The 11374-nt window shown below is 40.6% G+C and overlaps 1 non-coding gene and 1 pseudogene across 1 annotated transcript; both read left to right on the top strand.

Annotated features, from left to right (window-relative positions):
• Nucleotides 1–5814: 5814 nt before the first annotated feature.
• On the top strand, nucleotides 5815–5980 carry LOC118150872 (U1 spliceosomal RNA). Its single transcript, XR_004738995.2, has one exon. It is a non-coding gene; the product is annotated as a U1 spliceosomal RNA (small nuclear RNA).
• Nucleotides 5981–9279: 3299 nt separating this feature from the next.
• On the top strand, nucleotides 9280–9715 carry LOC100387474 (nuclear transport factor 2 pseudogene; annotated as a pseudogene).
• Nucleotides 9716–11374: the final 1659 nt, after the last annotated feature.

The raw sequence follows: 11374 nt of genomic DNA, 5'->3' as shown, positions 1-11374 counted from the left end.
ATGCTATGGAATTGCTGAGGAGTGATTTACTTCCAATTTTGTGGTCACTTTTAGAATAGGTGTGATGTGATACTGAGAAAAATGTATGTTTTGTGGATTTTGGGTGGAGAGTTCTGAAAATGTTTATTAAGTTTACTTATTTCTGGTCTGAGTTCAGGTCCTGGATATCCTTGTTAATTTTCTGTCTCATTGATCTATCTAATATTGACAATGTGGAGTTAAAGTCTCCCACTATTATTGTGTGGGAGTCTAAGTCTCTTTCTAAGTCATTAAGAACTTGTCTTATGTATCTGGGTGCTCCTGTATTGGGTCCGTATATATTTAGGATCATTAGCTCTTCTTGTTGCATTGATCCTTTTATCATTATGTAATGTCCTGCTTTGTCTCTTTTGGTCTCTGTTGCTTTAAAGTCTATTTTATCAGAGAAGAGAATTGCAACTCCTGCTTTTTTTTTCTTTCCATTTTGTTGGTAAATCTTCCTCCATCCCTTTGAGTCTTTGTGTACCCTTCCATGTGAGATGGGTCTGGATGCAGCATACTGATGGGTTTTGGCTTTTTATCCAATTTGCCTGTCTGTGTCTTTTGATTGGGGCATTTAGTCCATTTAAATTTGGGATTGATATTGATATATATGAGTTTAATACTGCCATTTAATGCTAGCTGGCTGTTTTGCCCATTAATTGATGTAAATTCTTCATTATGGTTTTTTCTTTTTTTAATTAGAGAATTCCTAAGTCTCAACATCCATTTGATTTTTAATGAATGAGTAACATCTTGATTCCTTCTTATTTTATTTAGCTTATTATTATTATTTTTAGAGATGTGGTCTTGCTCTGTCACCAGGCGGAAGTGTAGTGGCATGATCATAGCTCACTGCAGTCTTGAACTCCTGGCTGAAGTGATCCTCCCGTCTTAGCCTCCTGGATAGATAGGACTACAAGCATGCACCACCCTGACTGGCTATTTTTTTTTTTTTTGTGACAGAGTCTCACTCCGTCACCCAGGCTGGAGTGCAGTGGCAACCTCTACCTCCCAGGTTCAAGAGATTCTCCTGCCTTAGCCACCTAAGTAGCTGAGATTACAGGTGTGTGCCACTACGGCCCGCCATTTTTTTTGTTTTTAGTTTTTACTTTTAGTAGAGATGGGGTTTCACCATGTTGGCCAGGCTGGTCTCGATTTCCTTGCCTCAAGTGATCCGCTTGCCTTGGCCTTCCAAGTGCTAGGATTATAGGTGGTCAGACATTGTGCCCGGCCCTGGCTAATTTTTTAATTAAAATTTTTTTTGTAGAGATAGGATCTCAATACATTGCCCAGGCTGGTCTTAAACTATTGGGCTCAAGTGATCCTCCCACCTCAGCCTCCCAAAGTGTTGGGATTACAGGTGTGAGACACCATGCCCTGCCTGACTCCTTCATTATGTTTCCCTTCAACTTTTCATGTAATAGTTTAATCTGTTGATGACCATTGGCGGAATTAATCATTTCACTAGTGGTTTCAAAATAGTGATTCCCTAATTTTGTTTTCCACATTAATTAGTTGGAATTTTTCTGAAAGTAAACTTTTCCCTTATCAACTGGGACTATTGTGTTACTCCTACAGGGAAGGCATAAAAAACGATTAATTCTTTCCTTAATTACCAATTTTCAGAGTAAAGAGTTGGTGCTCTACTTACTTTCAATGATAGCCAATGTGTTGCATATGTTTGTTCTTTCCCTGTCATTATTAACTACCCTTTAAAAAATGTCTATCACATGTACCCCCATAATAAATATGTACATATATTTATGTATCCATAAAAATTAAAAATTAAAAAATATATTCGATGGGTTTTAACTGACTGCATTCACTATCCTTGTTAATGCTCAATATTTCCCATCTTTTGCCAATGTGTTGCCTCCTGTATGTTCCTGACATAACTCATTAGTGTTCCATAGCTTTCTTGATTCCTGGCACAAAGCTTATATATTTCCTGTCTCAGACTTGGTATTTTTCCAAGGAGTTCTAGTTGATTTATATTTTCTTTTCTTTAAAAAAACAGCTTATTAAAGTTTAGTTTACATAGCATAAAAGTCACCTATTTTAAGTATACAATTCAAAACTTTTTAGTAAATTTATACAGTTGTGCAACTATGTCCACAATCCACTTTTAAAACATTTCCATCAGAATAAAAGGTTCCCTATACACTTTTTGCAGTCAATCCTGCTTCCCGTCAGTGGCCCCAGGCAAGCAATAATATGCTGTCTATAGATTTGTCTTTTCTAGATATTTTATATAAATGCAATCATATGCTATATAGCCTTTTGCATCTGGCCGCTTTCACTTAGCACTAAGTGTTTTTGAAATTTGAGATATAATTCACATGTCATAAAATACGTCATTTAAGAGTGTGTAACACAGTGGTTTTTAATATATTCACAAGATGGTACAACTATCACCACTATTTAATTCCAGATCATTTCCATCACACCAAAAAGAAACCCCATACCCATTAGCACTCACTCTCCATTTCCCCCTGCCCTCAGCCCCTTGCAGCCTCAGTCTATTTACTATCTCTATGAATTTTCACACTCTGAACATCTCATATAAATGGGATGGTCATTTGTGTCTGGTTTCTTTCACTTAGCATAGTATTTTCAAGGTTCATACATGTTATAGCATGTATCAGTATTTCATTTCTTTTTTTGGGTGAATAATATTCCACTGTATGGATATATAACACTTTGTTTATCCATTCATCAGTTGATGGGCATTTTGGGTTGTTTCTACTTTTTGGGTCATAGAGTAGCTCTAATGTTTAGCCTTTTGAGGCACTGCCACACTGTTTTCTAAAGCACAGGCTTTTTACATTGGTTGTACCGTTTTACGTTTCCACCAGCAGAGTATGAAGGTTTCAGTTTTCTCCACTCCCTGGCCAACACTCACTTATTGTCCATCGTTTTTATGATAGACATCCTAATGAGTACAGCCACTTTGGAAAACAGTCTGGCAATTCCTTAAATTGTTAAGCTCAGTGTCCTGATCCCTACTCCCTGATGATTTTGTAGCTTTCCTGTTTTTCTCTTTTTTTTTGCCCCATCCCACTCCACCCCTCTGTTGTATTTTCTTTCTCCTCTCCTCTCCTTTCCTTTCCTCTTGTCTCCTCCTCCCCTCCCCTTCCTTCCACTGCCCTCCCCTTCTCTTCTATCCTTCTGAGACAGGGTCTCATTCTGTCGCTCAGGCTGCAGTGCAGTGGTGTGAGCATAGCTCACTGCAGCCTCAATCTCCTGGGCTCAAATGATCCTCCCGCCTCAGCCTCCCATGTAGCTGGGACCACAGGCATGTCCCACCACGTCTGGCTAATTTTTTTTTTTTTTTTGTAGAGAGGGGGTCTCCCTATGTTGCCGGGGCTGGTCTTGAAGTTCTGGGCTCAAGTGATCCTCCTGCCTCAGCCTTCCAAAGTGCTGGAATTACGGGCATGAGCCACTGTAACCAGACTTTTGCTGAGTTAAAAAAAAAATTGGCTGGGCATAGTGGCTCATGCCTGTAATCCCAGCACTTTGGGAGGCCAAGGCAGGATTATCTGAGGTAATCGAGTTCGAGACCAGCCCGGCCAACATGGTGAAACCCCGTCTCTACTAAAAATACAAAAATTGGCTGGGCGTGGTGGCATACACTTGTAATCCCAGCTACTTGGGAGGCCGAGGCAGAAGAATTGCTCGAGCCTGGGAGACAGGTTGCATTGAGCTGAGATCTTGCCACTGTGCTCCAGCCTGGCCGACAGAGTGAGACTCTAACTCAAAAAAATAAAATAAGTCTGAGTACAGTGGCTCATGCCTATAATCCTAGCACTTTGGGAGGCCGAGGCAGGTGGATCACGAGGTCAAGAGATTGAGACAGTCCTGGCCAACATGGTGAAACCCTGTCTCTACTAAAAATACAAAAATTAGCTGGGCATGGTGATATGTGCCTATAGTCCCAGCTACTCGGGAGGCTGAGGTAGGAGAATCACTTGAACCCGGGAGGCAGAGGTCACAGTGAGCCGAGATCATGCCACTGCACTCCAACCTGGGCGACAGAGAGACTCCATCTCAAAAGAAATAAATTAATTTAATTTAATGTAATTTAAAAATAAAAATTTTTAAAAAAATTTCTAAGCCTGGCTTACTAGGTGTCATATTTGGGTCAGAATAACTTAGTGGTCAGCCAATAATTTGCTAAAGGTTGTCCTTAAACACCTTGGGCCAGTATGTCTTCTGCTCTTTGCTGACAAAGTTGTGTGTGGGTTGGGAAACACATTCAAAGTTTGGAGAGTTTACAAGTCTTCCGTGACTTTTACTTCCTGATAGGCCTTCTCATGTCCTTCTGTAGTCTGTGCAATGCCCCACATTCAGCCAAGGGAATGTAAATAACTGGGCCCCTCTCTGGTACCTTGAACTTCAGTGCAGCCTTGCACATGCACACCAGCCTTCTAGACAACCAGGGCCTTGAAAGTGTTTATCAAGCTCCACTATTACTGTCCTGTTTTCTAGAAATCTCTGAAAACTTCAGGTAGATCTGCTATTCTGTTGCTTGCTTCAACCAATATTATAACCTCAGGTAACTTCGATGTTGGTTTTCCTTGATTGTATGAAATTGAGTTTGCTATTGTTTTAAACACCTCTGGGCATAGGACGTTTTTGGTGTTCATTCTTTGTGAAGTAATTCCACTCCAGCATCTAAATTGTTATTTTTTATGGCTTGCCTTGACTTTCCTTGTAAAATCAGCTTGAAGGGACCTGATAGGGAAGGGAGAGATGGAAGCAGCCTTGGGCTAATAGCCCTGTAGTCTCCCACTGGTCTTAGCCAAAGATTCCACAGGTTTTCTTAAATTCTTCTTAATTTGTTTAATTTTTGTCTATTTCCAGAGTCCTGAAATTATTGTTTTTGACAATTTTTACAGTTTTATCATTGTTTTAAGGAAGAGAGGATTTGCTGAGTTCCTCTGCCATTCCAGAAGCCCTGCCTAATTTATGTTTTAAAAGATCATTCTTAAGTGTTGTTACCATAAAAAAGTATGTTACATAATGCACATGTTACTTATTAGCTCAATTTAGCCATTCCACAATCTATACGTATTTCAAAACATCATATTGTACACAATAAATATATATACTTTCTATTTACCAACTTTAAAAAAAGAACATTCTGTTGGCAGTGGAGGATGGATTGGATGGAAGGGAAGCTGGTGGTCAGGAGTATGTAATTTTACTCAGCAGTACTTTGTAATCTGTAAGCAGGAATGGAGAATATAAACAGTTGGGTTGATTTGTGGGTGAGACTTGACATAGGTATGGTGGAAAATCAAGGGGATAGGAGAATAGAGAGTGTTGGTTACTGTTATTGAAGTCCCACTGTCCATGGACTCTTTCCTAAGTAGACAAGGAAGTGAAGTCCAAAAGTATGTGATGGCAATGGACTTTGGGGACTCAGGAGGAAAGGGTAGGAAGGGGGTGAGGGATAAAAGACTACAAGCATGGTGCAGTGTATACTGCTCTGGTGAGGTGTGCACCACAATCTCCCAAATTACCACTAAAAAACTATGCAACCAAATGCCACCTGTTCCCCCAATACCTGTGGAAATAAAAAAAAATTTTTTTAAGATAAAATAAAGGAATTCCAGCCCCCCTAAACCCAAAAAACCCCAAAAGTGCACATAAAATAGCTAAGAGGATTAATGAATTAAAGGCCTTGAGGAAGTTGAAGGGTAAATTCAGGGAGTTTTAGATTTAGTAGAGTGGACCCTCTGTGTTCGGTTTTGGAAGTAGAGCCATTCCAGGTGTCACTACAGAAGCGAATAACTGATACCTAGCAGGGGAGATACCATGATCACAAAAGTGGTTTTCTCAGGGTGAGGCCCATTCATTGCAATCTGGGTGTGTTGGTTCTTCCTATTTCCCCAAATACAGCAAACTTGACTGTGTAATTTGTGGTAGTGGGAGACTGCGTTTGTGCTTTCCCCTGAAGAAAAATGGACGATTCAAATGGAATTGAGATGAAGAAATTAGAATAGGGTATGTCAAGGATCTGTGAGGTTTGGGTGTTAGATCATCAAGGGGGATAATGAAGGCTTTCAGGATGAGAAGAGAAAAGGAAAACAGTTGGTACTGAAGTCCTCAGTGAATGTTGGGGGAAGAGTTGGAGATTGAAATTTAACATTGAGAGAGTCATAAAACTGAGTATTATGAACTTTCAAGAAAGAGGCTATTGAGGTAAGATGGCAAAATAATACCTTGGGGATCCAGCGAAGAAGATACAAGAAGATGATAACCTGATCTTGACTTATGGAAAGATATGAGCAAAGGAAAATGAACAGCCTCAGCTGGGTTTGGTTGTATGCACCTGTAATTCCAGCTACTTGGGAGGCTGAAGTGGGAAGACCACTCAAGCCCTAGGACTTCGAGGCCAACCTGGGCAATATAGAACAGGACCACTGCCTGGAAGGAAGGAAGAAAAAAGAAAGAAAGAGAGAAAAAGAAAGAAAGAGGCCAGGTGCGGTGACTCACACCTGTAACCCTAGCACTTTGGGAGGCCAAAGCAGGTGGATCATGAGATCAGGAGTTCAAGACCAGCCTGGCCAAGATGGTCAAACCCAGTGTCTACTAAAAATACAAAAATTAGCCGGGTGTGTTGGCACATGCCTGTGGTCCCAGCTACTCAGGAGGCTGAGTCAGGAGAATTGCTTGAACCCGGGAGGCGGAGGTTGTCGTGAGCTGAGATTGCACCACCGCATTCCAGCCTGGGCGACAGAGTGAGACTCCATCTCAAAAAAACAAACAAAAAAAAAACCAAAAAGGAAGGAAGGAAGAAAAGAGAGAGAGAGAGAGAGAGAGAGAGAGAGAGAGAGAGAGAGAGAGAGAGAGAGAAAGAACAGCCTCAAATGAAGATCTTTGCCAGGGAGGAAACAGCAGCACAGTTCATGGTTTGGGATGACCAGAGTTCAGTTAAGGAGAGGAGATAGAGGTTGAATGGATAGGCATGACCCAAAAGCTGGAAGGCTTTAGGGAATGGTGGCTAGTTTTGGCTCAAGCATAGGGTGCAATTAGTTGTATGAGAAAAAGATAATATTGGGATCTACGAGATTAGGTGAAATCCAGAACATAACTAGAGTCATTATTGTTAAAAATAGTATTTGCTAGATGGTAAACTAATAAAGCTGGAAACTTTTAAAAATTGTTTTGTTTAGATCTTAGTGAAATTTGGGAACTGATATTGGTAACCACTGGGAAGTAATTTGACAGCTTTGGAATACCGTGACTATGACAAATGTGAAATTGGTATGTTTGATAAGTTATGAGTGCCACTACTGCAATTAAAGTTGACTATAGATCATAATTTAGGTAAGAACGAAGTTTAGTATAAAATCTATTTTTTTCTTGGGCTGTGTCCAGTATATTGTGATGAGTTTTGATATATTTGTAGTTAGAAAATTGGAGCTTAAAAAAATTGTACTGATGCTGGGCATGGTGGTGTGCACCTGTAGTCCCAGCTGCTCAGGAGACTGAGGCAGTAAGATAGCTTGAGCCCAGGAATTCAAGGCTGCAGTGAGCTATGATTGCATTACTGCACTCCAGACTGGGTGACAGAATGAGAACCCATCTCTAAAAACACGTATTGACTTTTTGGAATGACTTTTTTATATTCTTTTCCAGGACCATTTGGAACCCATAATATATAGAGGACTACTTAGGATCTGCTTAAGTATGAGGGTTCCATCTTAATTACCCTAGCTATATTTGATATAATTTTATCTCTGTATAAATAAGATACATAGCTAGAAGCATAGGAGAAGAGAAAATGTAAAGCAAAAATGAGACTGAATCAGAGATTTAGAGCTCCAGTTTTGAAACCCTAAGAAGATAATTGCCATGATGATAATCAGGCACATATTGAGTTCTGACTACCATTTGTTACAGGATAAAAGAACATTGGAATCATTGGATACTGAGGTGCATGATTGCTGGCAATGGAGTGGAGGAGAGGAGTTGATTAGCTGGAAAGGAGCCTTACAGCTGTTTCTATACTAGTACTGTGTATTTGATATTGGTTGACAACAGTGGAAAAATTATTTATCACAATGCTAGGGACTTATTAAATTGATTTCTACTCTGAAATAATATGGAAAAATTTAATGGTTACTCTTAGAGATGTATTTCTTTATTTTTCATTCTAGCAGCCATCAGAAAAAACAAATCACAAAAAATCTATTGCTTGTACAGTTCGCTGTAATTTGTGACCTGTGATATTGAGCTCTTGGTCTGTCAGAATTCCAGTTTATGAGGCAATCTGTGTCATTCTGGTTTAGCCAGGTGAGTGAGTAGTCCCTCGGCTCTGTAGAAAAGAACAAGAAAGAAAACAGCAAAAAAGGGGAGTATGGAAAAATATAGATATGAATCTTAGACCCTAGAGGACAAGTTAAGGTCTCGATCACAAGCAACAAAACAGAGGAGGCCCCAGGGGCTGCGGACATAGTCAGTAGAGTGGTAGTCATGAATTATACAAACTGAGAGAACTAAGAGAACTGAATCTGTGTGGGGATCTGGCTTAAGTTCAACAATGAAGAATAAGAAACTATAATTAAAATATCTATGAAGGCAAGGTTAAATAGAAAGGAAGTATGCTTTCAAGTTAAAATTAATAGAAGTCCAGGCATGGTGACTCATGCCTATAATCCTAGAGCTCTGAGAGGCCAAGGCGAGAGGATTGCTTGAGGTCAGAAGTTCGAGATCAGCCTGGACAACATAATGAGACCCTCTACCTAAAAAATTTTTTTTTTAATTTCTGAAAATGATGGTGCACTCCTGTAGTCCCAGCTACTTGGCAGGCTGAGGCTGAAGTTTGAGGCTTGAGCCCAGGAGTTTCAGGTTGCAGTGAGCTATTGATGGCACCACTGTACTCTAGCCGGGGCAACAGAGTGAAACCCTGTCTCAAAGAAAAAGACCCAAAAAACTAAAAATGGATAGAAGTTTAATTATAGGCCGGGCATGGTGGTTTGTGCCTATAATCCCAGCAATTTGGGAGGCTGAGGTGGGAGGATCACTTGAGCCTAGGAGTTTGAGATCAGCCTGGGCAACATAGTGAGACTTTGTCTCTGCAATAAATAAATAAAATAAAAAGAAATTTAATTATGATGAGTTATCCTTGTCTAATGAAATATTGGCTATGTAGAGATGACAATCATATTTTAAAGATTTCTTGGCCATTTACACTGCCACCATCATGCTATCCCCTCAGGTCTTCACAAGGCCAGGTGATGCTCCGGAATGGGAGACAAGCCAGTGTGGGAGCAGGTTGGATCCAGCTTCACTGAACATCATTACCAGTTATTTCATAATGATAGAACCCAATTAGGTACAATTTACATTGATGCATTATGCCTTGTGTGGGAGGGACAACAGTTCCCAGGGAAAGCTGCTATTGCAGAGAAGTTGTCTAACCTTCTGTTCCAGAAAATCCAGCATAGCATTATGGTGCAGGACCATCAAGCCCTCACCAGATAGCTACATCATCAGCATGGCTGTGGGCCAGCTTAAGGTGGATGAAGACCTCATCATGGGGTTCCACCTGATGTTCCTATTAAAGAACATCAGCGATGCTTGGGTTTGCACCAATGACGTGTTCAGGCTTGCCCTGCGCAACTTCGGCTTACCTCCTCTCAGTCAGGAGCTCACGATGTTTCAATGCCTCATGATACAATAAAACCACGAAAATTTTCTTAACGACAAAAAAGATTTAATATTTAGTAGTTGAAAGAATGAATCCTGGCTCTCCTATTTACTAACTGCCTGATCGTGGAAATATTACTTACCTTCTCCAAACTTCAGTTTCTTCATCTATCAGGTGAATTGATACTTATTGTAAGAATTAAAATTAAAAAAAAATAAAGCACACAACACAATGCCTGGCACATACTTAGAGCTCAATAAATAGTCACTATTAGTAGGCAGTGGAAAACAGAGTTAATGAAATGGAAATTGAATCATGTAATGGATTATTCTTCACAGATAGGTATGCAATTATTTCTTGTCAGAGCAGCTTACAGAAGTTTAAAGATCAGAGCCTCTTGGCTATCAGGCTATAATGAATGTAAATTAGGCTCATTTGAAGAGAGGCAGTTCCCGTTGTTTCTTGAGTTTGTAAGAAATTAGGTCTTCTTTACATTTTCTCTGATGGTTAATTTTAGATGTCAACTCAACTGGACTAAGGAACACCTAGAATCCTGGTAAAGCATCATTTTGGAGTGTGTCTGTGAGGGTGTTTCCAGAAGAGATGATTGTGTGAGTCTGAGTGGACTAGGTAGGGAAGATTTGCCCTCAGTGTGGGCAGGCACCATCCAATCTGCTAGGGACCTGTAGAGAACAAAAAATGAGGAAAAGGCGAATGTATTGATTTATCTGCTGGAGCTGGGTTACATTTGTCTTCTGCTTGGGACAACAGAACTCTGGTCTTCCCGGTCTTTGGACTCCAGAACTTATACCAGTACTCCCTGCCTAACCTTCAGTTCTCAGGCCTCTCTTCTCAGACTGAGAGTTACATTCCATTGGCCTCCCTGGTTCTGAGGCCTTCAGACTTGGACTGAACCATGGTATCAGCATCTCAGGGTCTCTAGCTTTCAGACGGCCTGCTGTGGAATTTCTCAGCTTCCATAATGATGTGTACCAATTCCCCTAATAGATTCCCTCTCATATATCTATCTTTATGTATCCTATTGATTCTGTCTCTCTGGAGAACACTGATACACTTTCCTTCCAAAATAGTACTTTTTCTTGTTGCCCAGGCTGGAGTGCAATTTTGGCTTACCACAACCTCTGCCTCCCAGATTCAAGCAATTCTCCTGGCTCAGCCTCCCAAGTAGCTGGGATTATAGGCATGTGCCACCATGCCCAGCTAATTTTGCATTTTTAGTAGAGATAGGTTTTTTTCCATGTTGGTCAGGCTGGTCTCGAACTCTCGACCTCAAGTATTCCACACCCAGCTAATTTTGTATTTTCAGTAGAGACGGGTTTCTTCGTGTTGGCCAGGCTGGTCTTGAACTCCTAACCTCAGGTGATCTGTGTCCCTCGGCCTCCCAAAGTGCTGGCATTACAGGTGTGAGCCACTGCACCTGGCCAACATTAGCATTATTAGTTAGCATTTACCATTAGTGTTTTTAATGTTGTTTGACTCAAATCTTGAATTTTTTGGAAAATAGTAAACTGATGGACAGGTTGGGTAGACAGACCATGCTAGTTGAAAACAGAGAAGATGGTAAAGTATAAAAGATAAGTGGGCATGGTGGCATGTACCTGTAGTCCCAGTTATTCAGGAGGCTGAGGTGGGAGGATCATTTGAGACCCGTAGTTTGAGGCTAGCCTGGGC

Source organism: Callithrix jacchus, chromosome X (assembly GCF_049354715.1).
Source record: "Callithrix jacchus isolate 240 chromosome X, calJac240_pri, whole genome shotgun sequence".
Lineage (NCBI taxonomy): Eukaryota > Metazoa > Chordata > Mammalia > Primates > Cebidae > Callithrix > Callithrix jacchus.
This window is presented reverse-complemented; position numbering and strand designations above follow the sequence as displayed.